Source organism: Strix uralensis, chromosome 1 (genome assembly GCF_047716275.1).
Source record: "Strix uralensis isolate ZFMK-TIS-50842 chromosome 1, bStrUra1, whole genome shotgun sequence".
Lineage (NCBI taxonomy): Eukaryota > Metazoa > Chordata > Aves > Strigiformes > Strigidae > Strix > Strix uralensis.
Genome location: NC_133972.1, coordinates 70,028,846 through 70,054,948, shown reverse-complemented (window position 1 = coordinate 70,054,948; position 26,103 = coordinate 70,028,846). Strand labels below are relative to the sequence as shown.

Here is a 26,103-nt window from a genome sequence, read left to right as displayed (position 1 = left end):
TATTTTACGATTGATCTGAATACATCCTACAATGCTTCTCAGGGGAAATTTAATTTGTATTACTGGTAACAATTTTTTTAGAAGACTTCTCAACTGACCTCTGAGAAAGTTACCATTTAAAGACGCGAAGAATTGAAATGAATGGACTAGTACTGATTACAAAGTGAACCAGTGGTGAAACTGAATTTCTTTTACCACTGCTTATTTTTCATTTTCAAAATGTTTGTTAATATGTATGTAAAAGAGCAAGGGATCTGATCAAATTTATTTTAAACCTTTTCATTTTCCTACCTTTCTAATGAACTTGGGTATACGAAATGGAAAATAGGAATTTTTTATTCTTAAGAATTCTGTTCAATAATTAGTAGCAATTCTTAACACTCTTGTATCAGTTGAGTTATCTGCTCCATTTGATCTTGCACAATATTTCAATATCTTATTTTATATCTTTTTAACATTCTGATTAAGGTGTACATTTTAAATAGCCTTCATGGTAATGAAAGATCTACATGGGGATGTTTTCTTTTACATATTATCCTTATTGCTGTATTCTAGTGCATGTCTTCTGTTGCTTAATAAAGTTATGTGTTTATTTTATTAACTAGCTTTCTGAACAAATTAGAGATGGTAAGGACCCATATCATGAAAACCCATGCTTCAGCTTTCCTATGACTTATTGTGAATGGTTTGGTTTCTTTTAGTCTTTAATAACACCTGAAATGTGTACGCACCTGAAAAATGTTTTCCATTCCTTTTATACGCTAACAATTTTGTCTGTGTGCTGAAATTATAGCTGGAGAATTTTAATCTATCTTCTTTGAACAGCATAGCTTTTGTTAGCTATGTTCCCCAAAACATGTATAAAATGTTTTGGCTTTTATGTGTGAATACTATATAATTTTAGGTAAAGACAAGTTATGTAATGTAATACTGAGAGAATAGAAGTGAAAAGGCATGTATCCAAACAATTACTTAGTGGGTGGAACTATTTGACAATATTTATGATCTGTTTGCTGTTAGTGATATTCCTGAATAAAATGTAATACATATCAAAACTGAGTACAGATTTTTCTGTCTAGAACCTTTACACAATATATCCAAACACATTCATTTGCCTTACCATTTATGCATTCGTTCTTTTCAGATTTTAAAGTCCATCTCTAGGTACAGGTTTTGATATTCTGCAATGTGTTCTAGCTGCAGTGTTTTTTGCTGACTATTTATAATTGCCTTGTCATTTGATAATGAAATTAGTATTTACTCTTGTGAAAACTGGACTACTTTAACAAAGGCTGCAATGACTAATTAAAAGAACTAGATGAAGAATGTCAAAACTCAAAGCTTTGTACCCATTTTAATTTGTACTACTCTGCTGAAGAAACTAGAAAGAGGGAAAATGCAATAGTTCAGAGTTTCTTCCAAGCAACTGAATTTCCTGAAGAGTGTACAAAGTATTGTTGTTCTGTATGCTCAGAACTGGCTGATCTAAACCTGAGAATTTTTCCACAGCCTTTGGTCATTTTGTATTAGCATTTGGTTTTATTCTGTAATGGTTAACTGGATGGCCAGAGATATACAGGATACGCATATGAAATTCTCTTGTGGAAAAATGGCCAAAAGTTTTTGAGGCTCTTGCTCTTAGTGACTTATATGAGGAGGAACAAGTCACACTAAAGGCAACTGCACCAGCATGTCTGTTCTAGACACATGCAAAACAGGCACTTGCTTAGCAGATTACCAGGATTTTCAGGAAATATCTCTTTTTGTCTGTTACAAATAGAATGTTATTCTGGTTTTGGCTGGGATAGAGTTAATATTCTTCCTAGTAGCTGGTGCAGTGCTGTGTTTTGGATTTAGTGTGAGAATAATGATAACACACTGATGTTTTAGTTGTTGCTAAGTAGCACTTATCCTAAATTAAGGATTTTTCAGTTTCCCATGCTCTGCAGCAAGCAGGTATACCAGAAGCTGGGAGGGATCATGGCTGGGACAGCTGACCCCAACTAGTCAAAGGGATATTCCATACCATAGAACGTCCTGGTCAGTGTATAAACTGGGGGCAGTTGGTCAGGAGGGGCGGACCGCTGGTTGGGCATCCGTCAGTGGGTGGTGAGCAATTGCATAGTGCCTCACTTGTCTTTTCTTGGCCTTTATTTCTCTCTCTTTTTTATATTCCTTTTCATTACATTTGTTATTATTACATTTTATTATTATTGTCATTATTTTAATTATGAAACTGCTCTTACCTCAACCCATGAGTTTTACTTTTTTTTCCAATTCTTCTCCCCATCCCACTGGGAGCAGGGAGGAGTGCTGACAACTAAGCATCACACAACCACTTGCTCGCTTCCCCCACAGCGGGATGAGGGGGAGAATTGGAAGGGTAAAAGTGAGAAAATTTGTGGGTTGAGATAAAGACATTTTAATAGGTAAAACAAAAGCCACACACACAAGCAAAGCAAAACAAGGAATTCATTCACCACTTCAATTGGCAGGTGTGCTCAGCCATCTCCAGGACAGCAGGGCTCCATCACACATAACAGTCGCTTAGGAAGACAAATACCATCACTCTGAACATGTCCCCCCCTTCCTCCTTCTTCCCCCAGCTTTATATGCTGAGCATGACACCACACAGTATGGGATATCCCTTTGGTCAGCTGGGGTCAGCTGTCCCAGCTGTGTGCCCTCACAACTTCTTGTGTACCCTCAGCCCACTCACTGGTGTGGTGGGGTGAGAAGCAGAAAAGACCTTGACTCTGTGTAAGCACTGCTCAGCAGTAATGAAAACATCTCTGCATTATCAACACTGTTTTCAGCACAAATCAAAAACATAGCCCCGTACTAGCTACTATGAAGAAAATTAACTCTACCCCAGCCAAAACCAGCACAGTGAGCAGCTGCATGGTGCTTAGTTGCTGGCTGCGGTTAATGACAGATGTAATATAATATTATTTCTCAAATAGTGCAGTTCAACCTCTAGACATTTCTTTATGTCTTCACTTTTTTTTTTTTTTTTAAATTTTCTTTATTTACTTGGTATACTTTATTTGGAAGAGGTTATGTGCTAGGTTTTGCTGGGTGACAATTTTTAACTTCGTGTATAGGGTACCATAAACTGCACAGTGCTTTTCATAACAAGACTAAGTTTTCAGTAGGTTGTAACTTTGAAATAATTGGGACTGAAATCTTGCATGAGACATATTTCAGTCACTAATAAAAATCCCTCATAGGGGAAACCTAGCAAAAGAGTTTAGCGCTTCCACAGTTTAAAGAAGAGACGAACACTTGCCCATGTTACATGTTTTATAGTTTTTTTTCCTTTGGAAGACTGCATTTGTCAGTACTTTGCTGTCTGGGGAATCGGAAAAGAAGGGGAAGTTTCAAGATACTAGAGTAATGTGTTTTGTTCATGCTAGAAGACATTTGCCCAGTGATGAGACATCTGTTTCTACATGTTCAGAAGACTTGCTAAAGCTTGAAACTTATCACTGGAAGATGTTCATGAGCTACAGGGGCTGAACTGGCCTCTCTCTGATGGCTTGGAATCCTGCTGTGATAACTGCCAGAATATGGAGACTTTTCAGTTCTCCCTCCTCTCTTCATTGGTGCCCTGGTGCTATGGGACAGGGAAGTTTAACTGACTTGAATACAGAGCTGAAGCTAATAGACAGGAAATGAAGTCTGGGAAGCACTGAAGATTCCAGAGGTAGCGCTCAGTTCTTCTGCAGTGCAATGGGTTGTATGTGTATGGACTCCTCTCTTGATTCAGGGGTCAGAACCAGACTCCTAATAGCATGAAGGACCTCAAAAGTGTAGAGAAGTAAGCTGCTGTCAGCAGAGTCCTGTAATCTTTGGTGCTGGGGTTGGGCTGTGACTGAGGCAGAAGCATTCATGCAAGGGAAGAGAGGGAATTTTGCAAGAAATCAAATGTTGCCACTGGTAGATAGGTCCTAAAACTAGCCCCTGGAAACTATCTGTGTTTTTTTAAATGGGATATTTTAAACAAATCTATTTGGCTCTGCACCTATTCTGTGTCATTGTGCCTACTTAATAGGTGTTAGCAAAAAAACAGCAACTTGAATTATTCTCTGTGCAAAAGCTAGTGGAGAGTATTAATCTGCCATTCTAATCCTGATAAACTGTAGAAAGTACTTCAAGCAGTGGATGCTGTCTACCTACTTTTCAGTAAGACTGTCTCCCATAAAAACCTCATAGACATGCTGTTGCTGTAGGGACTGGATGAGCAGACAGTGAGGTGGCTGAATGGCTGGGCCCCAAGGGTGGTGATCAGCAGTGTACTCAGACTGATCCAAATCAGCTAGTTGGAGGCCAGTATCAAGCAGTGTATACCCTCCCTGGGGGGCAGGGTGCATACAGTATCCAGTCCTGCTTAACATCTTCATTAATGATCTGGATGATGGGCAGAGTGTACTCTCAGCAAATCTGAAATAACATGAAACTGGGATGAGTGGGTGATAGACCAGAGTGGGGTGCTGCCATCCAGATGGAACTTGACAGTCTGGAGAAATGGGCTGACAGGAACCTCATGAAGTTCAGTGAAGGAAAGTTCAAAGTGCTGCACCTGGCAAGGAACAATTTCATGCACCAGTACATGCTGGGAACCATCCAGCTGGAAAGAAGCTTGGCAGAAAAGGACCTGCGGGTCCTGGTGGACACCAAATTGAACATGAACCAGTGATGTGCCCTTGCTATAAAGAAGGCTAATGTCATCCTAGGCTGCGGTAGTAGGAGTGCTGCCAGCAGGTTGAGGGAGGTGATCCTTCCCCTCTACTCAGCACTGGTGAGGCCACACCTGGCATCCTGTGTCCAGCCAGAAGAATGATATATAGGGCTATTGGAGCGAATCCAGCAAAGGGACATGAAGATGAGTAAGGGACTGGATTTTCATGGGAAAATCTAGTTAAATCCTATAAATACCTGAAGGGAGGGTGCAAAGACAATGGAGCCAGGCTCTTTCCAGTGGTGTCCAGTGACAGGACCAGAAGCACAAACTGAAACACAGGAGGTGCTGCCTGACCATCATGAAACACCTTTTCACTGAGAGGGTGGCCGAGCACTGGCACAGGTTGCCCAAAAGGGTTGTGGAGTCTCCATCCTTGGAGATATTTAGCATCCATCAGGATGTGGTCCTGGGCAACTGGCTGTAGGTGGTCCTTGTTGAGCAGAGGTGTTGGACCAAATGACATCCAGAGTTCCTTACCAACCTCACCCATTCTGTGAGTCTGCGATATTACCTCGTAGATAGGACTAGGGAAAGGAAGGGAGCTAAGTAGTGTTGCCAGTAGTGGGCACACTTCCTCTGTTATGGCAGTCATGGGCAAGAAGTTATATGCAGTTGTCCACAGGTCCTATATTTCAGTGCTGTAGTGAAATGTCAGGGAAGTGTAGTATGGTGCTGTGATATGGAGCCCACAAGAACAGGCCTGTGGCTCAAAAGAGGGCAGACCTTTATCAGTGCTGCTTTCTTTAGTTCATTTGAAAAAGTAGAACTGGGCTTGGTGGCCTTGCAGAAGGAAGTAAAGGGAAAGCCAAGAACAGATGTGCAAGAGTGTGTATGTTCGCCTGAGTGAGAGCAGAAGTGCTGAGATGTGTCTGCACTGTGTCTTCCCAGTGTGGGAACATAATGTTGTCAGGCTCGGCACCACATGAGTGTGAAGAGCCAGCCTGAGCCCAGCATAGTGCCAGGATGGTGAGCACTGAAAGCATGAGGCAAGCATGCTCAAGTGCTCAGCAACAGCACTTATCAGGCCAAATAAATCTTGTAGAGCCACATGGATGTTTGCCCTGCTCCTCCTAGCCCTTTTAATATCATCTATATTAATAGAGGCAAACCCACTCCCCTAGCCACTAGTCGATGGCACGCTGTTGTGGGCAGGGAACATCCTCTCTGCTCCCATCAGAAAGATGTGCCCAGGTCTCAGCTGTCTGGTGGGAAACGTTTTCTAACAACTGCCTGATTTTTTTCACAGTCAATGTATGCCTGATCTGTCAGTGTGCCACCCTAAAGAGCTCTTCTCTATCTCTGTGTTTACGTAGGCGGAAGCAGTCAGACAGCTGTTTCAATAGGTTAGTCTACTGAAACTCAGCCATCTCTCTGTATTATTCTCTTCTAAGACAAGTTACCCGTTCACCTGAACATTGTAGTAGCCCTTCTTTCTCTCTGTGCTACCTGAATTCATCTTTTGTTTCACTAATAAGCCTGATTGGCCATGAGTACTTCCCAGGTTTACTGGAAAACACTGTTTAACACAATTTTTGAACGTGTTTGCTTTTTAATAATCTATGTTTTTTGTTTACTGATAGCAAATACCTGTCTTTATGTTTAGTTTCCAATTAATTTTCAGTTTTTCTTCAGCTAGTGCCCAAGTTTTCATATTTTATACTGTCCACTTGAAAGGTGTTGCTACAGTTCTCAGTCATTTGGTTTTATTGTTTGATATCTTCCTCCCCTAAACCGACTGTGTCTCCCAGCTGTGTTGCTTTATATGGGCATTCTCTTTTCTTGGGCCTCAGTTAAGGAACATGTTAAACCAAAGGCCCAGATGTTAAATCGAATACCCAGGCCCTTTAAGAAACACAACCTTTAACATCCCTCTAGTTATGGCATGGAGTAGGAAATACAGTGTTTTGTTTTGGTTTGTTGTATGATCTTGAAGAAATAATTTTATCTCTCTTTTTTCTTTCTCTCTTTATTATGTATCTTTAATAAAAGACCTTCCCTCTTTTAGTGTTCTTTGATGTCTAAGAAATGAGGGGAAAAAAAGGCAAAAACAACTAGAAGAAGGCTGGGGGTGTATGGAGAAGTTCAGGCAGAGATTACTATATCCTGGGAGGCTGGCATCATTTCAGTGACGATACTCGTCACTGAAATGACCTGGATTTGACTGTTCAGATATTCTTGGCTGCACATGGTTCCCTACACTAAGCATGGTTGTCAATGTTTTGGTAGACGCGGGGCTGCAGGGATGACCTGTGTAGGAGCAGGTCAGATATGGCCCTGTGCTGCTCACAGCTGCTCAGCAAATGGACAAGAAGCCAGTTTATGGCACCTCTGCAGAACTGTATTTAAGGAAGGGTGGTAACCACTAGGAGATGTAGCAGAGAGATGTCAAGCAGAACAGACGCTGAAGAAAAAGAGACATGGGAGTGGAGAGGGACAGAACAGGGCTGGACAAAATGGCTGCACAGGGAGAGATGCCAGCAAGTAGCTGTCTGAGCAGGGGCTGGAGTAAAGAGTCACCCAAAAAAGGCCTGGAGCAAAGAGCCACTGCTAAGAGACAGAGAGGAGACCCAAGGGGAGGTATGACTCTGAAGGTCCTGTGGCTGGTGGAGGAGCCCATGCCAGAGTAGTTGAGTAAGAAACAAGTAGCAGCAAAAGAAAAGGAATGAAAATGCACTGAGGCCAGCCTCCTGCACCGACTGCCCTTACCCATGGTACTGAATGTAACTCATGGCAAGGAGACTGGAGACCAGAAGCCAGGTGCGGAGAGGTGTCTGGAGGGAAGCTGAGGTGTTTTCAGAGTGTTTGTTTGCCATTATTTCTCAATATTGGAATAAATAATTAAATTTGATAGTTGCCAGTTAACTACTTTAGGTAAAATTCCACAACTTGAAACTGTTTTTTGTGACTGTGACACTCCCCCATGTATTGCACAGTTAGACCTGTTCTGCTATGTTAAACCAGACCAGGAAAGGGTGCAGACATCTGGCTGGGGATATATGCTACTTTTTATCATAGACTGTTACATCTATATTAGTGCAGTTCATTGCAGGACCAATTGATGTGGCATCTAATGTAAGAAAACGCTTTGCAAGACCATACAGGAAGGGATGATCATTTTTATTTTAAAGGTCATCTCACTTACGCTCACTGTCTTACATTCTTTCAGACCTGTTCTTTCATACTGACACATTCAGAAGCACCAAGGTGTGTGTATCCAAATGGTCTGGCCAGCATTACTTCTGATGACAGAACAAGCAGCACTTGTTTGTAAATCCTCACCACACCTTCTGGATTATTCTTGATCAGTAAGCACATCCTGGTTCTCTGGGCATACTTTTTGTACCTTTAGAAGTTCACAGTGACTGTCATCTTTTGCTTTTTCATCATGTCCTACCTGTGAGAGTCATTATGCAACATCACTAATTTACTAGTTATCCTTTGACTCCTTCTCTGAAAATAGTCTGTCCTTTGTTTCCCTAAACTAGTTATCTTGGTAAGGTGCGTGGTTATGTGCTGAGATAGTGCTGACCTGCCTTTCTGCACCAGGGTCTGGGGTGTGGGTGAGGTGAGAGATACGGTGCAGGGCTCTTTCTGCAGCTTGATAAGAAAGGCCTGACAGCAAATGGCTTAATAAAATAGCTGTTTTAATGAGACAGAATAGAAAGAGGAATATAGATAGTGAGTTTGTCCCTTCAGATGCTGAGCAGCACACATGCGTGCAGCATCAGATGGACCCTGGATGGATTTTGCCATGGCACACTGTGCAGATACCATCTGTGGAGAGAAGTTCCTCCTTTTTGGTCCTTCGAGATACTAAATCATTTTCCTACAAGAAAACGTCTCTACTCCTAAAGGCTGTTGATGGAAGGACCTCTGGCTGCAATGTTAGACGTTGGTAAGGATGTTCAGGTGCTGAGCTGGAGCTGCCTGCAGGCAGCCGAGTGTGAGGGCTGAGGGGACCATGGGGCACCCATGGGACACACACAGGGCGGCACAGCCTGAAGGCCACGCTGGACGTGCAGCACAGCACAGCACAGGCCTGCGCCTGCTCATGTGAGCTGCGATGTGGATCACCAGCTTCTCCACATGCAGTGGTATCCTGCTCAGGATCAGTACACCACCAGCTGATCTAGGTGTTATCAGCACCTGCAGTTTGTTTTTCCCCTCTGCTTTCACACTTAACCATTTCCATCCCTGCTTGGTTCATAGCAGTCTTGATGTTTCTGTTTCTCTGCAATACTACGTTTGTATGCTTCAGGAAGCATAGTGTGAAATTCTCTTTCACTCAGTGCTTTTCTTCCCATCAACTCAAAAAAGATATGAGATAATGAGTTTAGCCTCTGAAAGTTTTTACTTGAAAAAATACCTACTTGTGAAACTAGTTCTCTTTTAAACTAAAATGCACTAAAATCCAAAATATGGAGCCATCTTGCCATTGGAAGTTAATGAGTACCCCATCTTGCCATTGGAAGTTAATGAGTACCCCATCTTGCCATTGGAAGCACAAGAGTGGATTGTCAGACTGGTGGCCATGAAACACAGTGCTCTGATTTATTATATAAAAACCTATTCTGGCCATGAATAACTGGTGGAAGTGTTCTGAGACAGTCATTATGTAACCTGAATTTTTTTAGATGTTTCTGGGAGTATTCAATACATAAAGAAAGCCAGTGCAAAATTTGATGGTTTTATTGCTGCCTTATTTTGCTGGGAAAAAGTAGTCTGTGTTGCACATTGTAAAACTTTGCAGAATATTTTTCACAGAGGTTTCTCTCTATAATGCATGATGGGGTTTTTTTAACCCTTATATTTCCCTTTGCTTTTTTTGCTTAGCACTTTTCTGCTTTACCCAACTGGTAGATCAACAGTGCTTTTAAAAAATATTTTCCACTTGTACTTAATAAACCAAAGTGATATTATTTTAAGTCAATTATTTATGAATCATTGGCTCACAGGGGAATGTAACAATTCACAGAGCCAGAGCTTTTGAAACTGAGCTATATAGCTCAGTTGAGATGGTAGCTGCTAAATTACAGCTTTGAGTACATTGCAGTCAACTGCTGTTAAGGACTTTGATGTCATTTGAAACTTGAAGAAGCTGCCCCTCTGATTTTAGTTATTCTCAAATCTCTCTGCATTATGAGAGAAATTATTTTTTCTGGCTCACATTAGAAGTTCTGCTGCTGTAATAAGAGAGTGTGGGAGCATATTGGACAAATTTCCAATGTTGAAACTTTTTTGTTGTTGTTTGATAATTTAGTAATGGGTTTTTTTTGTTGTTGTTGGGGTTTTTTTCCAGCACATCAAGTATTATCCCTCTGCATCTCTGTGATGCAGTCAGAATGCTAGTTATTGTTCTCCTAAATAGGATGCATATCCAACATAAAAGCACAAAGCTGACAAACTATGTAGTGTTTGCTCTAAGTAACTCAACTGACAGGGTTTTAGTGATCATTTAACCATGAGCATTTAAATGTGATCTGAGACTATTCTAGGAAAAGCTTGATCCCATGCTGGGATCTGGTAATGCAAACACTGTAGCCTTACTGTTTGGCAGACATGACTTCTATGGCTGCTCCATGTGCAGAAAAAAACCCCAAAACAACAAAGAGCAAGGACATAGCAAACCTCCAGATTCGAGGCTTCGAATGTCCTCTAGCAATTCATGTCTGATTAAACCTCAGTTTAATGCCTGATCTCTTTTCCTCCTTATACCTATCTCCTCTTGCTCACCACAGTTTTGCACTCCTAGAGCAGAAGCAGCAGAGGATGTTTCTGTGTTCCAGGTACTCTCATTCACAGTCTGACACACAGTAACCTACCCGTAGCAGTACTTTGACACATGAGAGTATGAAATTGGCTGTTCAAGATGTGGACAAATACTCCACTTGGACATCCTGTTACAGTGGTGATAAAAGTGGAAGAAGTCTCATCCAAACACCTGAAGACAAGTATATCTTGAACAGCTTCAGCAGAAATTGACAGAGTATGTCTATGCCTTTTAGTGTGAAAAGAACAGCCTTCACCTCCATTGGGTAGCAAAAAGGATTCTTGTATTAGCTCTCATTATTGACCAGAAAATACTCCGATTTTACTAGCTGACTGTTTGCTTTGTATTTTGTAGTTGCTTGGCTTTTGTTTGTAATAGTTGAAGGTCTAAATTAGGAGTGGGACTCAGCTATTCAAATACTTCTACGGAATAAGCACTAAGTGGCAAAATATGATATTAGACATAAATCAAATAACAACACAGAATATGAGAACCTTTATTGTATTTGGCCCTTTGCTTCTTGTCATGTTGAACCACATGCTCCCTAAGCAGTACACAAGAGATTCAGTTTTGGTTTGTTTTGCTTTGCTTTGCTTTGTTTTGTTTTTAAACTGACTTTTCTATGGCTTATTTAGTAACAGTATGTGAGAAAGTATGGGAATTGCAAATGAAATGCTAACTCCTTTTATGTTAATGGTAAAACTCTTAGTTTTAGTGGCGCTAGAACTTCACATGTTGATTCTAGGCTGAATTACAATACATCCACATGCAATATCAGCATATATTCATGCTGATGGGATGAGCTCTCACAAAGCTCTGCTTGTCTTAACACCACTAGAAGAAAAAAGTATCACAACTAAGACTGTTGGATAGGCTTATTTTATTGTCTCTAGTCAAGAGGAGGTAGCTGCTTGGATAACAATCACTTAGTTTTAACACAAATCTACATCTCTTATCACTTCATTTCCTAATCAATGAACATTTGTTATCAGTAGTCTGTTATAAAATGTCACAGTAAAAGAATTCTTGCTTTTACACAAAGAAAATAGTTGTGGAATTTAGTGCCAGGGACAGTCAGTGACATTTGAGATGAACAAATGGGTGAGTTTAAGAAACGCTTCATATATTTTCATATCTGCTCACACAAAGTAATTTAAGCTAAACTGAACAAAAAAGTACCCAGCTTCTCAAATTCCAGCAGCTAAATGCTGCGAGTATCTGAGGGCTGCTTCTGTTCTGTGGGCAGTCTTGGTAAAGTTTTTATCTTTCATTTTGACTTCCCCACCTCACCCTGAAGCATTTGAGAATGTAGGTCACCGGAGGCAGAACAGTGCTGAAAAAGTCTTGCACTAAGGAAATAGCTTGGTATGGCCATTTCCATATAAATGCCATCAGGTTTTTTTTACTGTCTTAACTGCAATGCTGAATCTTTGGTATCAAACTTCACTGATGCTTACCTTCCCTCTCTGCAGTTCTGAGGTTCACTTCCTGGCCATTTCCCTCCCTGTCAAAAAGAAAACTGTGATTTATATCTCCTTCTGAGAGTATTTTAGGGCTCTGAATAAATGCTAAGCTAGCAAAGATATAGTGAAGTTAGGACTATATGCGATAAATTGAATAAACTACCAAAAAGTACAACAAAATGTTTTTCAACAGTTAACTGAGGGAAAAAGAAATCAGAAGATGAGTAAGGGCTGCAGCAACTACTTTAGTCTTTGTGCATTGTATGAAGTGATACAGAATATAGATATTTGGAAGTGTTTAAGTGCTGTGGGCTTTTTCATGTGCCATCTTTAACTATTAAGTCAGTAGATTTAGCTACAAAGTCACTTCACATTGAGCTAAGATACTCAGTGAATGAAGGACCTGCCTTAAAAAGCTTTTTTTAAAAGAACTGTCTCTTGTCATAACCTTCACATCATTGAATGCTTCCCTAATAAAGACTTTTTCTTCTTTTTAAGTAATGGCTTTGTGCCATGATATTTCTATGCCTCTCAGATATCCTTACTATAAAATGGATTATCCCCAATTTATGTCCACAGAACAGATGCAGAGGGAGATGGAGCATGTTGCTAGCTGCTCCATGGAAAGCCTGTACAAAATACACGACTGGAATTCAGGCTTCTTAAATCTTGATCCAAATTATTGGATCTGCTGCATAAATTTATCCTTTTCTAGAGCTGTTCTGTATTGTCCTACTTTGTTCCTTTTTGCTTTTTGGTAAGGAGTTGGGTTAGACAATATAATATGGGTTAGAATAGCATTCCATCTGAAAGAAGAAGCATGTGGTAAGGAGCTCCCCAAAAGGGTCTGTGTGAATCAGGCTGTTTTTAACTTCATAGCTTCTGAAGCTCTATGTGGTCTGATTCAAGCTCAACTTTTCATTAACGTTGTTTTTTGATGGGAGCTTTGACAAATAAAAATAAATAAGAAAATCTATAATGTTCAGGCATTTGCAGGACTGTGGTCTGTATTGTTAGTGCGATCAAGTTATTTCATTAATACATGTATACAACTCTGGCTTTGCATGATTTTATTATTAATTTCTATTTCAGTAAAATTGATGAGCACCACTGATTCCATAAACATAATTGGATTAGTTTCTATACAAAGTTACAGGACAGCACATTGCAAAATACAGAATGTCCAGAGTCAAACTTCCTGTGCACGAGAATGGCCCTTTATGCTTGTCTACCTATTTGAAATTCTGCCACATTTTTTACACAATTAAATGTTCCTTGCAGTTTTATGTATAAAAAAATGTATTTGTACTGCTAGTGGAGGTCTGGCAGGTAGCTAGTTTTGCCCTCCTGTAAATGACTGAGACTATACACACAGCTGGACATAAATTGACTATGTGTAACATAATATGACATATTGACAATATGTACGTTGCACATACAAATGACAATATATTTATGACTATCTGTATAATGTGGAAGATAGTACTTGATTTTCACCAGATCAAAGACTGGAGTAGACTTGATTGATTTTTAGTTTCTGTAACTATTTCAATCATTAAAAAAAAGCAACAGCAACAGAAAAAAGCCAATTTTTCTAAATGTTGTACCTAGCATTTAAAAATTATTCCATCATTTTGATGGAAGTTTCAACCAAGTTAATACTCTTTGTTTCACACATTCTGATTAAAACTTATCACATTTGACAATTACAAGTGAACTAAAGTGACCTTTTATAATAATAATACAATCTGGTGATACATTTTCCTATCCAGGCCTGAAGACTTGAAAAATCTTTTTACTTACTGTTTAATAGTTCTGGCTCAAGATATGATGTAACTGCTGATTCACTGACCACCCAGTGTTTATGTAATCTATCATTTTGTCAGTGTTGCATCTCATGTACTAACTCAGTCCGGGAACTAATGCTGGCCACAAAGTTTTCCAACTCTGGTGGAACTGGCTTAATGCATTAGTAAATGAGTTGCCTAAGCAGTAAATAATTCTCTGTCATGTAGAGAACTAGGGAAGAAAGGAGGAAAAAGAAAAAAAATATTTAAAATAACCAAACCTTTAAACATAATTCATATGAGGATATACATTATAGAAATAACAGGGATGGACAGTAAGTATAGCAACTTGAAAAGAAGCTGTGTCAACTGCAGGAAGCAGATCTGCATCCCTCCCAGAAGACTTTGTCCTGAAATGAAAGAACTGGCATATTAGCTGGTGGATGAGGAGAGTGAAGTAGGGAACAGTTTTATTTTGAATAGATCTGTGTACTTCTTGTAGTGTTAATTAAAGTCAGTAATATTCTGGAATTCAGCATGAAATCTCGTTGTGCTTTTCTTATTGTGAAGCTCTGAAAAGGGAAACTGTAGGGTCAGTTCTAGTCTCTGTTGCCATCAGCCCAGAGGCAAGAATGTTCACCCTTAAACTATGGCTTGTAGGAATTTTACATTCCAAAAAGTCCCTGTGGGACCCAGGGTATGGCCAGTGCCTGCACTCTGCTCCATTCCTGGATTCTAAGGAAACATGCTCCTGCTGCAGTGGCTTGGGAATGTCTAACAAGAGTGTGTCAGAGAGAATGATGTTTGATCAGTCAAGTGTTTATTTAGAAGAACAAAAGAGAATTTAAAATGCTAGGTCACAATGACAAATCAGGTCAGGCTGCATGTGAACTTGCTTACACAGTGGCCTGTGCCTAGAAGAAAAGATGGTATCCTTCAGCCACAGCTACAGCCTACAAACACAGCTGTACTAACCTCTTTGGGAAATGCAACTAATCTTAGGATAAGATACTGAGATCTCAAGGTCATGGTCAAGGGTCTTTTTTTTCTTGTGAGGGAATGGACTTCCAAAGGAGATCAAACTAATCAAGGGTTGGACTATTCTCAGGATTTGCCCTGTTCTCTGGCAAAGCCCTACTGTCTTATCAGTGTAAAACTGAATAGATTATTTTTTGGACTGAGAAAAATCATTCTTTGTGCAGGGATGGCAGAAAGCTTCTGGGAGCTCTAGGGAATTCCTCATAACAGTGTAATTGTATCATGTAAAGTAAGTGTATTGAATGCTGTAGAACTGCCCAACATAGATGCATGTTGACATTCACATAATTTTATTTTTTTAATAGGTGTCCAAGGCACATATAACACGTCATGATAGCATTCTTGAATTAAAAATTAAAATAAATGCAGACAAAGAACTGCCCAATGTCCTGTTTAAAAAATGGAAGGAATTAATTTGCACACAGGATTAAAATGAATCCAAAGTGACATTACTTTATTAAGGTAGTGTGACAATATGGTGGGTTGACCTTGGCTAGCTGCTAGGTGCCCGCCAAGCCACTTCCCTTCCTCAGCAGGAGATATGACAAAAGGCTCATGAGTCAAGATAAGGACAGGGAGATCACTCAGCAATTACTGTCATGGGCAAAACAGACCTGACTTTGGGAAACCAATTTATTTTTTTACCAGTTAAACAGAGTAGGGTAGTGAGAAATAAGAACAAACCTAAAAACATCTTCCCTCCACCTCTCCCTTCTTCCCAGGCTCAACTTCACTCACTCCCAACTTCTCTACCTCTTCCCCCCGAGCAGTGCAGGGGGCCAAGGAATGGAGGTTGTGGTCAGTTTATAATATGTTGTGTCTGCCACTCCTTTCTCCTCACACTCTTCCCCTGCCCCAGCGTAGGCTCCCTCCCATGGGAGACAGTCCTTCACAAACTTCTCCAATGTGGGTCCTTCCCATGGCTTGCAGTTCTTCATGAACTGCCCTAGCGTGGCTCCCTTCTGTGGGGTGCAATCCTTCAGGAACAGACTGCTCCAGCATGAGTCCCCTGTGGGGTCACAAGTCCTGCCAGCAAACCCACTCCAGCATGGGCTCCATGGGGCCGTAGCTTCTGACAGGAGGTGCTCCAGCGTGGGCTCTCCACGGGGTCACAGCCTCCTTCGGGCACAGCTACCAGCTCAGGCATGGGGTCCTCCACGGACTGCAGGTTGAGATCTGCTTCACTGTTAACCCCCAGGGGCTGCAGGGGCACGTCCTGCCTCACCATGGTCTTCACCACAGGCTGTAGGGGAATCTCTGCTCCGGTGCCTGGAGCACCTCCTCCCCCTCTTTCTTCACTAACCTTGGTGTCTGCAGAGTTGTTTCTCTCACATATTCTTACTCCTCTCTCCTCGCTGCTGCTGTTATGCAATGTTTTTTACCTCTTCTTAAATATGCTATCACAGCACATTGCCACCAGGCTCAGCTTTGGCCAGCGGCAGGTCCATCTTGGAGACAGCTGGAACTGGCTCTGTCCAACATGGGGGCAGCTTCTGGCATCTTCTCACAGAAGTCATCCCTGTAGCCCCCCTGCTACCAAAACCTTGCCACACAAACCCAATATAGATGATCCTAAAATGGGCTTTTGTGATTTTATACAACACTTTTATAAAAAATAGTTTGGGAGGCGTAAAAGACAGTTGTCTTGAACAACAAACATCAGTTGAAGAACGAAATAAAGAAAGTAACCTTTTTTCTCATCCCTACTCTGGCCCCTGGAGGGTGAGCTACCTGACAGACTGTGAACTAAAGGATGGAATGAAGGCCAGTGAGGATTAGGTTGGCAGAACATGCTTGCCCTGAGGTATCCTTGATTTCTTTTTGTGATTCATTTGTCTTTACCAAAACTGGATGATGGCACATTTTCAACAGTATGCATTCAGGACTAGAAATTAAATTAATAAATTTAGTTAAATTAACTTGCTAAATTAAACCTCTAAATCCCTCTCTATTTGAGGACAGAGGGACTTCAAAGTGCGACCAGAAATTAAGTGTTGTTAGGTTAAAAAACCTCATCTCCACACACTAAATGTAGCACAGAGCAACAATGTTCCTTATGGGGAACTCAGAGAAACAGATCCCCTGTCCCAGTGCCCCTCAGGACTGTCAAGAAAGAGAACTAACACCCATCGTTCAGGTCTGAAACCCACCAGATGAGTCTGGAAAGGTTCTCCAGAGCAACTGGAGTGGGGGGCTACTGCTTATGGGATATAGGACACATTATGGGATGCAGGGGAATAGAATAGAATAGAATAGAATAGAATAGAATAGAATAGAATAGAATAGAATAGAATAGAATAGAATAGAATAGAATAGAATAGAATAGAATAGAATAGAATAGAATAGAATAGAATAGAATAATTGGAAGGGACCTACAACAATCATCTAGTCCAACTGCCTGACCACTACAGGGCTGACCAAAAGTTAAAGCATGTTATTAAGGGCATTGTCCAAATGCCTCTTAAATACTGATTGGCATGGGACATTGACCACCTCTCCAGGAAGTTTTTCCAGTGTTTGACCACCCTCTTGGTAAAGAAATGTTTCCTAATATCAAGTCTGAACCTCTCCTGACATTCAGGGAATCTTGGGATTGCACAAGACTTCTTATGGCATGTTTAGGGGACAAACCAAAGGGAGGACCATGGTGGCTTGGAGAGGAAGAAGTGTGGGTAAATAGAAGGCTAAGAGGGCAAAACGTGTTGCTCGTGTAAACAGGCTGCTGGTCAGTATGCTTGTCTGGCCATGCCCTGCACCTGACCATCACCTGCTGTCCTGCTTTCTTCTTAAATTCCATTTCTAACTATTTTCCTGGATGAGGGGACTCTCTGTTCTGTGTGGATGTGATCATATGGAGGTCTAAGTGTCAGCAGCTGGAGTCAAACCATGAATTACAGTGCCCGAATATCAGCAGTGTCATCAACTGGAGGGACTGGAGTGAGTGAAACCAAGTGCCAACAACTGCAGTGCAGATCAAGGGTCATGTGTGTCTGTGGTGTGAGCAATTGGACCAAGCAAGAGTACAAATATCAAGCCAAACTAAGTGGAAAGGAGGTTAAGAGGCTGGGGAACAAAGTGTGTCTCTGGGAGTGAGGCAATAGGAGAAGCTGGCTTCCAAAGGGACCAAGAGGTCTATGCCAGCTGATGGAGGCTATAAGATCTCAAGGTCAACTGAGAGATGAGATGGCATGTGTGTGTGTTTCTGTGTGGGAGGCAACTTGGGAGAACAAGGACACAGGCTGGATGGACTGTATGTCTAAGCTACTGGGTAGTGTGTGCTCAGTTTGCACGTTTATGTGCTGTTATGTGCAAGGAAATCTGTACCAGCAGATGGACTGGGACTGTGGGGTCTGGGGACTAGCATGCCCAGGTGTCAGCAACTGGGGAGACCTGGGATCCATGGCCAGTTACTGGATGGACTGTGTGTCTAAGCTTAGTTACTGAGAGATCCATAGTGTGTGTGTTTGTGAGTGAGGGGGTATGTACCAGCAACTGGAGTGGGTTTGCAGGCCTTGGGGGTTCATACATCACAGGGTACAGCAGCAGGGGATATCAGGGATCCTGGTACCAGCAGATCCATAGTGTGTGTGTCTGTGAGTGAGATCTGTACCAGCAACTGGTGTGGGATTGCAGGTCTTGGGAGCTTATATGTCCAGGGTACAGCAGGAGGGGAGATCAGGGATCCAGGGATAGACTAAGTATCTAAGTTCAGCTATTGGAGGAATCTACATTATATATATGTATACATTTCCTACTAATGGACCTTCATCCTGATCAAAGGGGAACAAGATGAGACCATTGGTGCTGTTTGTGTTTGTGTGAGTGTTGAGTGTTTCTGTCTGATCTGTGTAGCTGTCCATGTGTGTATACGTATGTATGTGTTGTGGAAATGTGTTTGTATACATGTCCCTACTGGGAATACCTGTTTAGTCTCACTACTGATTGGAGGTGGAGGCATGGAGCTGCAGCAGCCTTGCCTCTATCACACCACAGGATCTGACAAACTCTAACAAGTTTGGAACCATACTCTGCCCTCCCTGAGACAGAAACAGGAACATCTACCAGAAAAACAAACACTATCAAGGGGATCCTGTATCCTCCCCTCACCAGGCAGAAGGCAGTAACTTAAAGGAAAGGAGTGAATGGAGACCTGCCAGTCAGAGAGAGACCTGGGGGTGTTGACTGACAGCCGGCTGAACATGAGCCAGCAGTGTGCCCAGGTGGCCAAGAAGGCCAATGGCATCCTGGCTTGCATCAGAAGTAGCGTGGCCAGCAGGGACAGGGAAGGGATCTTACCCCTGTACTTGGCACTGGTGAGGCCGCACCTCGATTCCTGTGTTCAGTTTTGGGCCCCTCACTACAAAAAGGACATTGAATTACTCGAGCGTGTCCAAAGAAGGGCAACGAAGCTGGTGAAGGGTCTGGAGCACATGTCGTAGGAGGAGCGGCTGAGGGAACTGGGGTTGTTTAGTCTGGAGAAGAGGAGGCTGAGGGGAGACCTCACCGCCCTCTACAACTACCTGAAAGGAGGTTGCAGAGAGCTGGGGATGAGTCTCTTTAGGGTAGGACAAGAGGGAATGGCCTCAAGTTGCGCCAGGGAAGGTTTAGACTAGATATTAAGAAGTATTTCCTTACAGAACGGGTTGTTAGGCGTTGGAATGGGCTGCCCAGGGAGGTGGTGGAGTCCCCATCCCTGGAGGTGTTTAAGAGTCGGGCTGACATAGCACTTAGGGATATGGTGTAGTTGGGAACTGTCAATGTTAGGTTAATGGTTGGACTAGATGATCTTCAAGGTCTTTTCCAACCTAGATGATTCTGGATTCTGTGAGGCAAGCCTACATTTGAGGTGACAGGCAAACCCCCGCCTTGCCTACCTCGCCTTCCCAGGTGCCTCTATACAACAGGTATGATGCTCTGGATTTGGAAGATCAGTCACCTGATGATGTGGCTGATGGTCCATCTACACCAGAGGTGTTGCCAAGGTCAGAAAGGCCTACCTCCTGTATCACGACCACCACCACAAGGAAGAAAAGATGGGTTATAGTTGTAGGTGACTCCCTTCTGAGGAGAATAGACCCTCCTCATAGGGAGGTCTGCTGCTTCTCTGGGGCCTGGGTTAAGGACATCACTAGGAAGCTTCCTAGTCTGGTACAGCCCTTGAATTATTACCCATTATTGCTCTTCCATGTGGGTGGTGATGAAGCTGCAACACGTAGTCCAAAGGCAATCAAAAGAGCCTTCAGGCCTTGGGATGGTTGGTAAGAGAATCTGATGCATAGGTAATTTTTTCCTCTACCTTTCCAGTTGTGGGCAGCAATACTGGAAGAAACAGACAGACCCAGTCTATTAACACATGGCTTCATGACTGGCGTCATTGCCAGAATTTGGGGTTTTTTGATAATGGGATGGTCTACATGGCACCAGGCCAGCTGGTGTCGGATGGGCTGAATCTTTCTCAAAGGAGAAAGAGAGTCTTTGCTCATGAGCTAGCAGGGCTGATTGACAGAACTTTAAACTAGACTTGAAAGGGGGATAACATCAGGCTTGCTCATTACAAGGTTTGAGGGATGGGGTGTAGTGAGACCCCTCAGCCTGTTGCTGCAAGATGTGCTGGGCACACTGGAGCACACTTGAAGTCTTAAGGAGATGAGCCAGGGGCCCCTGAGGTAGTAGGAATCAACAGGGAAACACCAGTGAAATACCTCAAAGGAATTAATGTGTGCTCCTCTAAAACGGTGACATGGCTGACAGCCCAGCTGAAATACCTCTACACCAATGCATGCAGCATGGGCAACCAACAGGAGGAGTTGGAAGCCACCATGCTGCTAGAAAGCTATGACCTAGTTGCTGTTACTGAAACTTGGTGGGATGAGTCCCATGGCTATTGATGACTACAGGTTGTTCAGATGGGACTGGTGAGGAAGGAGGGGCAGAGGGGTTGCTCTAAGTCAAGAAATGGATAGAGTGTGAAGAGTTATACCTGAAGAATAACCATGAACAGGCTGAAAGTTTATGGGTAAGAATTAGAGATCGAGGCAACAAAGGGAACCTTGTGGTTGGTGTCTGTCATGACCCAGACTGGAAGCCCAGAGAGTTCTATGATCTCCTTGGGTTAAATTAAGGTGAAATGATACCAAATGACTGGTTAAAATATTTTACTTGTGGTAGAAAACAATTTAAACTTGGAAAAGGATAATAAGCAATGTGGTCTCTTATAAATCTATAAGAAAGAAAAGAAAGGAAAGGAAAGAAAAAGAAAGGAGAGGAAGAGAGTCAAAGAAATCCAGATCACCACCTCTGGATCCAGCATTGTCTCAGGTCCGGTAATCTTGGGTGGTGGGTGCACGCACAGTGAAGTTTTTAAGTTCATCTTATCAACTGATTAGCATACTAGATGAGGAGGGGCAGGTATTCCACAAACTCATTTCCATGACAGACAAGGAAAAAGGTGGAGCATGGGTTCTGCACATATATTGAGGAAGAATGGGGTTGCACCGCCCCTTGTCCAATTGAGTCAGTGGTCATACTCATCCTGCCCACCTTTGGTTTTTCCTCTGTTCCCACAGACTTTTTCTGACTTCATGCTTCTTGAGCAACCATTGGCTTCTGGGGCAGAAATGCTCACCTCTTATCAGGCCTTGTCACCTCTTTGGGCTTACTCAATGGAGCCAATGATTAGAGGTCCTTGTACTTGATGGGAAACATTTGGTTTCACTCAGTCCACGTTTCCCCCCTTTTGAGGCCTATCTAAGGAGTTTGTCAATACAACTGCAAGGGGGGGGTGGGGTGTGCATCCTCAGTCTTTACTGACAGTCTCTCTTCCCCACACCTCTTGAGTGGATGGACTTCAAGGCAGGGACTGGGGAATCAAAGTCCCTCCCACTGTAACAGAAGATCAGATTCGAGACCACCTGAGGAACCTGAACATGCATAAGTCTATGTGACCTGAGGAGATGCATCCCAGAGCCCTGAGGGAATTGGCTGATGTAGTTGCCAAGCCACTCTCCACGATATTTGAAGTCATGGCAGTCAGGTGAAGTCCCTGGCAACTGGAAAAAAGGAAACATTGCACCCATTTTTAAAAAGGGTAAAAAGTAGGAACCTGACAACTACTGACCTGTCAACCTCATCTGTGCCTGGGAAGATCATGGAACAGATCCTCCTAGAAGCTACGCTAAGGCTCATGGAGGACAGGGAGGTGATTGAAGACAGCCAGGACGGCTTCACCAAGGGCAAATCTTGCCTGACCAACCTAGTTGCCTTCTATGATGAAGTGACTACATCAATGGAAAAGGGAAGAGCTACAGATGTCGCCTATCTGGACTTCTGTAAGGCTTTTGACATGGTGTCCCACAACACCCTTCTCTCTAAATTGAGAGATATGGATTTGATGGGTGGACTGTTCAGTGGATGAGGAATTGGTTGGATGGTCGCATGCAGAAAGTAGTGGTCAATGGCTCAATGTCCGGATGGAGATCAGTGATGAGTGGTGTCCCTCAGGGGTCCGTACGGGGGCCAGTACTGCTTAATATCTTCATCAGTGACACAGACAGTGGGATTGAGTGCACCCTCAGCAAATCTGCAGATGATATCAAGCTGAGTAGTGTTGTTGACACACCCAGGGGATGGGATGCTATTCAGAGGGACCTGAACAAGCTCGAGAAGTGGGCTTATGTGAACAAGGCCAAGTGTAAAGTCCTGCACCTGGGTCAGGGCAAACTCTGGTATCAATATAGGGGTTGGGGGATGAAGGGATTTGGAGCAGCCCTGTGGAGAAGGATTTGAGGATACTGGTAGCTGAAAAATTGGACATGAGCTGGCAATGTGTGCTCGCAGCTCAGAAAGCCAACCATATACTGGGCTGCCTCAAAAGAAGCGTGGCCAGCAGGTTGAGGGAGGTGATTCTCCCCCTCTGCTCTGCTCTTGTGAGACCCCCCTGCAGTACTGCATCCAGCTCTGGAGTCCTCAGTACAGGAAAGACATGGACCTGTTAGAGCGGGTCCAGAGGAGGGCCACAAAAATTATCAGAGGGAAGGAACGCCTCTCCTATGAGGAAAGGCTGAGAGAGTTGGGGTTGTTCAGCCTGGAGAAGAGAAGGCTCCGGAGAGACCTTATTGAGGACTTTCAGTCCTTAAAGGGGGCCTACAGGAAAGATGGGAACAGACTTTAGTAGGGCCTGTAGCAATAGGACAAGGGGGAATGGTTTTAAACTAAAAGAGGGTAGATTCAGACTGGATATAAGGAAAAAATTTATGATGAGGGTGGTGAAACACTGGAACAGGTTGCCCAGAGAGATGGTAGATGCCCCTCCCACCTCCTAGCTAAACCATTCTACGATTCTATGAAGTTTGCTGCTTTCTCTGTTGTTTTTGTTGGTTTTTTTTTTTTTTTTTTTTAAATGAACCACAAATAAATTGTGAAATTTGTGTGAATTCTATCACACAATCAAATTTGGGTAATTCTGATTCTGCATGTTTTCTAAGATTGATGGCATGGTTTGTGACAGAAAATTCTACTAGAGAAACAGAAAATCATATTCTAAACTGTGTGGCATGGGAGAAATAATTGAAAATAATGTAGGACCACCCCATACTAAACACTAGGAGAATAGTCTCCACTGGGTTATTTACCATACCTTGTTTCATGTTAATCTATATTGCTTTAATTTTTGCCTTCAAAACTAGGGTCTGATTTAAAGCTGTTTCTCAGCTGTATGGGAGGGACTCTTCTTGAGTCTCAAGCCAGCTCAAGCTTCATATAGGGTAGGTTTTCTGAGTCTGCATGGAGAAGGAGAAAACTTGGAGAAAAAATGCAACATGATTTTGGTTTGTGTTCTCATGAGAGACCGCAAGTGCATTTGCCATACTCTACCACAAAACCTTCATCAGTAGCGCAGCCAAACTCAGCCCTAATATGAGGGGGACTTAAAGCATTTATGATGTTCTGGGTCATTTCAATAATTGCCTTAAGATACTGAAATAAGAGTATCTTGTATATTACTGTGCATCTTAAGGCAAGTATAGGCACATGATTGTTTTTGTAAGTTAGCTACGTATCTATCCTCCGTTTGAAAACCTGACACTCCACTGCACATGAACTGGATCTTTTTGCTTTTCTCCCTCACCTCTGCAGGCAGATTGTTTTACTTTGATTCCCGCACAGCAGCTCCCACGTTATGGTCCACCAAGCTCTGAGAGGTCACTGTGGAGTCTGGTTATAAATTCATGAATGAGGATGCACAACAGTTCATTAGATTTCTGCTGACTCCTGAACTGCCTCTGTGCTCTAAGGTTTCGGAGGGCATTGCTCCAGATCAGGTTAGCGGCTGCACCCTCCGCTGTGCCAACCCCGGGCCTGCTCCTGGGCAACCGTCGAGCTGCGGGAACGCGAGGTTTTACGGAGCGCCTGCTGCGCTGCACAGCCCACTCTGTTACACGATTTTTATTTACTTTATGCCAACGCCCACAGCTTAAAGCACAGCCGAGCAGCGATCCGGACCCAAACCTGCCAGAGCCCGGCAGGGCGCAAGAGGACTGTGGCACCCCTCGGCCTCTGCTTCTCCCTCGGGAAGGGGGGAACGGGATGCTCGAGATGGCGGCAGCTGCCGGGCCCGACCTCGACCCCCGCCCCAGCCGGGACGGGGGGGCAACTGGACCGCGCCGCACCGCCCCCGGCTCCCGCCGAAGGGGGCGGTCAGGGAGCCACCGCCGCTCGGCCCCCGCTCCACCTGCCCCTGCCCACCTGCTGCCGGGCCACAGGCAGGGAGGGAAGGCAGGCAGGGAGGGAGGGAGGCGCGGGCAGAGCCGCCGCCAGCCGCAACCAGCCATTTAAGGCAGCAACGGCAGCGGCTCCCCCCGCGCTGACTCCCTACCTCAGGCTCCGCGGGGGGCGGGCGCGGCCGCCCGCCGGACAGCCCGCCCGGCCTATGGGGGCGAGCGGCGCAGGGGCGGGCAGGCGGTGCCGGGCGCCCGCCAATGCCCGGGCAGCGGGGGCGGTGCCTGCCGGAGCGGCCGCGCCGGCTTGACAGGGGCTGCCGACAGCGCCGGAGCGCGGGCGAGTGTCAGGCTGGGCTGGGCTGGGCGACCTGCCACCCCGCGAGAGCCGGCGGTGAGTGGGCACCTCGCGCGGGGCGGGCAAGACGAGCCCCCCTTTTTTTTTTGTGTCGTTTGTTGTTTTTTTTTTTTTTTTTTGGGGGGGGGGGTGCAGGTGGGAGGGGTGCGTGTTTCTTGCCCTCTCCCCCCTTTTTAGCGCGCTGGCTAATTGATTTCCGTGCGGCGGGCGAAGGCGCGGAGGGGGCGGGGGTGCCAGCGGAGCGGCCCCGGGCTGGCGCCCCCCCCCACCTCCCCCACCGGAGGGGCGCGCCGCGCGCTGCCGTTATGTAACGGCCGCGGGGGGCTGCGGGCGAGGCGGCGGCGGCTTTTCTCCGCAGGATTAACCCCTCGCTGTCGCCCCTGTTTTTCCACGTCCCTCCTGCTCTCCCGCCAGAGCCCCGGGGAAGGGACCGGCGGGGAGCGGGGCTCGGCGCCGAGCTGCCCTCCTGCGCCGGCCCCTCGGGGTGGGCCGTGGCAGCCGCTTCTCCCGCCGCCCGCGGGGAGGGGACGCGCGGCCGCAGCCCGGGGGGGCGGGGGGGCGCTTCCCCGGCGGCACTGCGGCAGCGGGCCGGCGGGTGGGCGATGCGGCGGGGGCCCGGCTCCGCCTGCCGGCGTCCCCCGGCGGAGCTGGGGAAGGATCCACCTTGCGCACACAGCCGGTGCTCTGCTGTTCGCTAGAGGCGACGGCAAAGCCGCGGCTTCGTCGGGTTGTTGCGCAGAGCAGGCGGTCTCCTTTCATGGGGATTGATGGGTACAGACGGTTTGCCTTGTCTGCTTTTTTTTTTTTTTTTTTTTTAACGCCCAGCTGAAGGGGCTTTGAGAACTGCTCCTATATGGCGTCGTCTGTGAAAACCCGCCTCAGGTGTGGGAGACTGTTTAGGGACTGCGGTGTAACACCCGCAGGTATAAAGCCCTCTAGGGTGAAAAACAACACGAGACAAAATCCTGTGAATTAATCTGCGACCTCAGCTAGCTAGTTTGAAAGCAAGTACACCACTCACCCACCCGCAAATCAGCAGCGGTTGCGAGTATTTCTGCAGCCCTGGGTGAAAGCTCTTGTACCTGCGTGAAATTCTTCCACGGGGAGTTGGGGTGTGCGCTACAAGGTGCTGAACACGCCTGTGAAAAGTGTGTGTCTTAAATGTTGACGGCTTTGAATCTTGCAGTAGATGCTGCTGACAAGTGGTTTCCCTGTCCGTGTTTTCCAGGG

At 44.5% G+C, this 26,103-nt stretch overlaps 1 protein-coding gene across 3 annotated transcripts in view; it reads left to right on the top strand.

The window, feature by feature from the left end:
• TPPP (tubulin polymerization promoting protein) overlaps positions 1-26,103 on the top strand; it is a 104,914-nt gene that overhangs the window by 6,549 nt on the left and 72,262 nt on the right. For 2 of the 3 annotated variants that reach the window (XR_012629146.1, XM_074870053.1), the window contains exon 1: positions 24,799-24,909. The exons of the other annotated variant lie outside the window; for it this stretch is intronic. The gene's annotated coding sequence lies outside the window, so the exon portion shown is untranslated. Of the gene's footprint in view, positions 1-24,798; positions 24,910-26,103 lie in introns of those variants that run through there. 3 annotated transcript variants of the gene reach the window in all.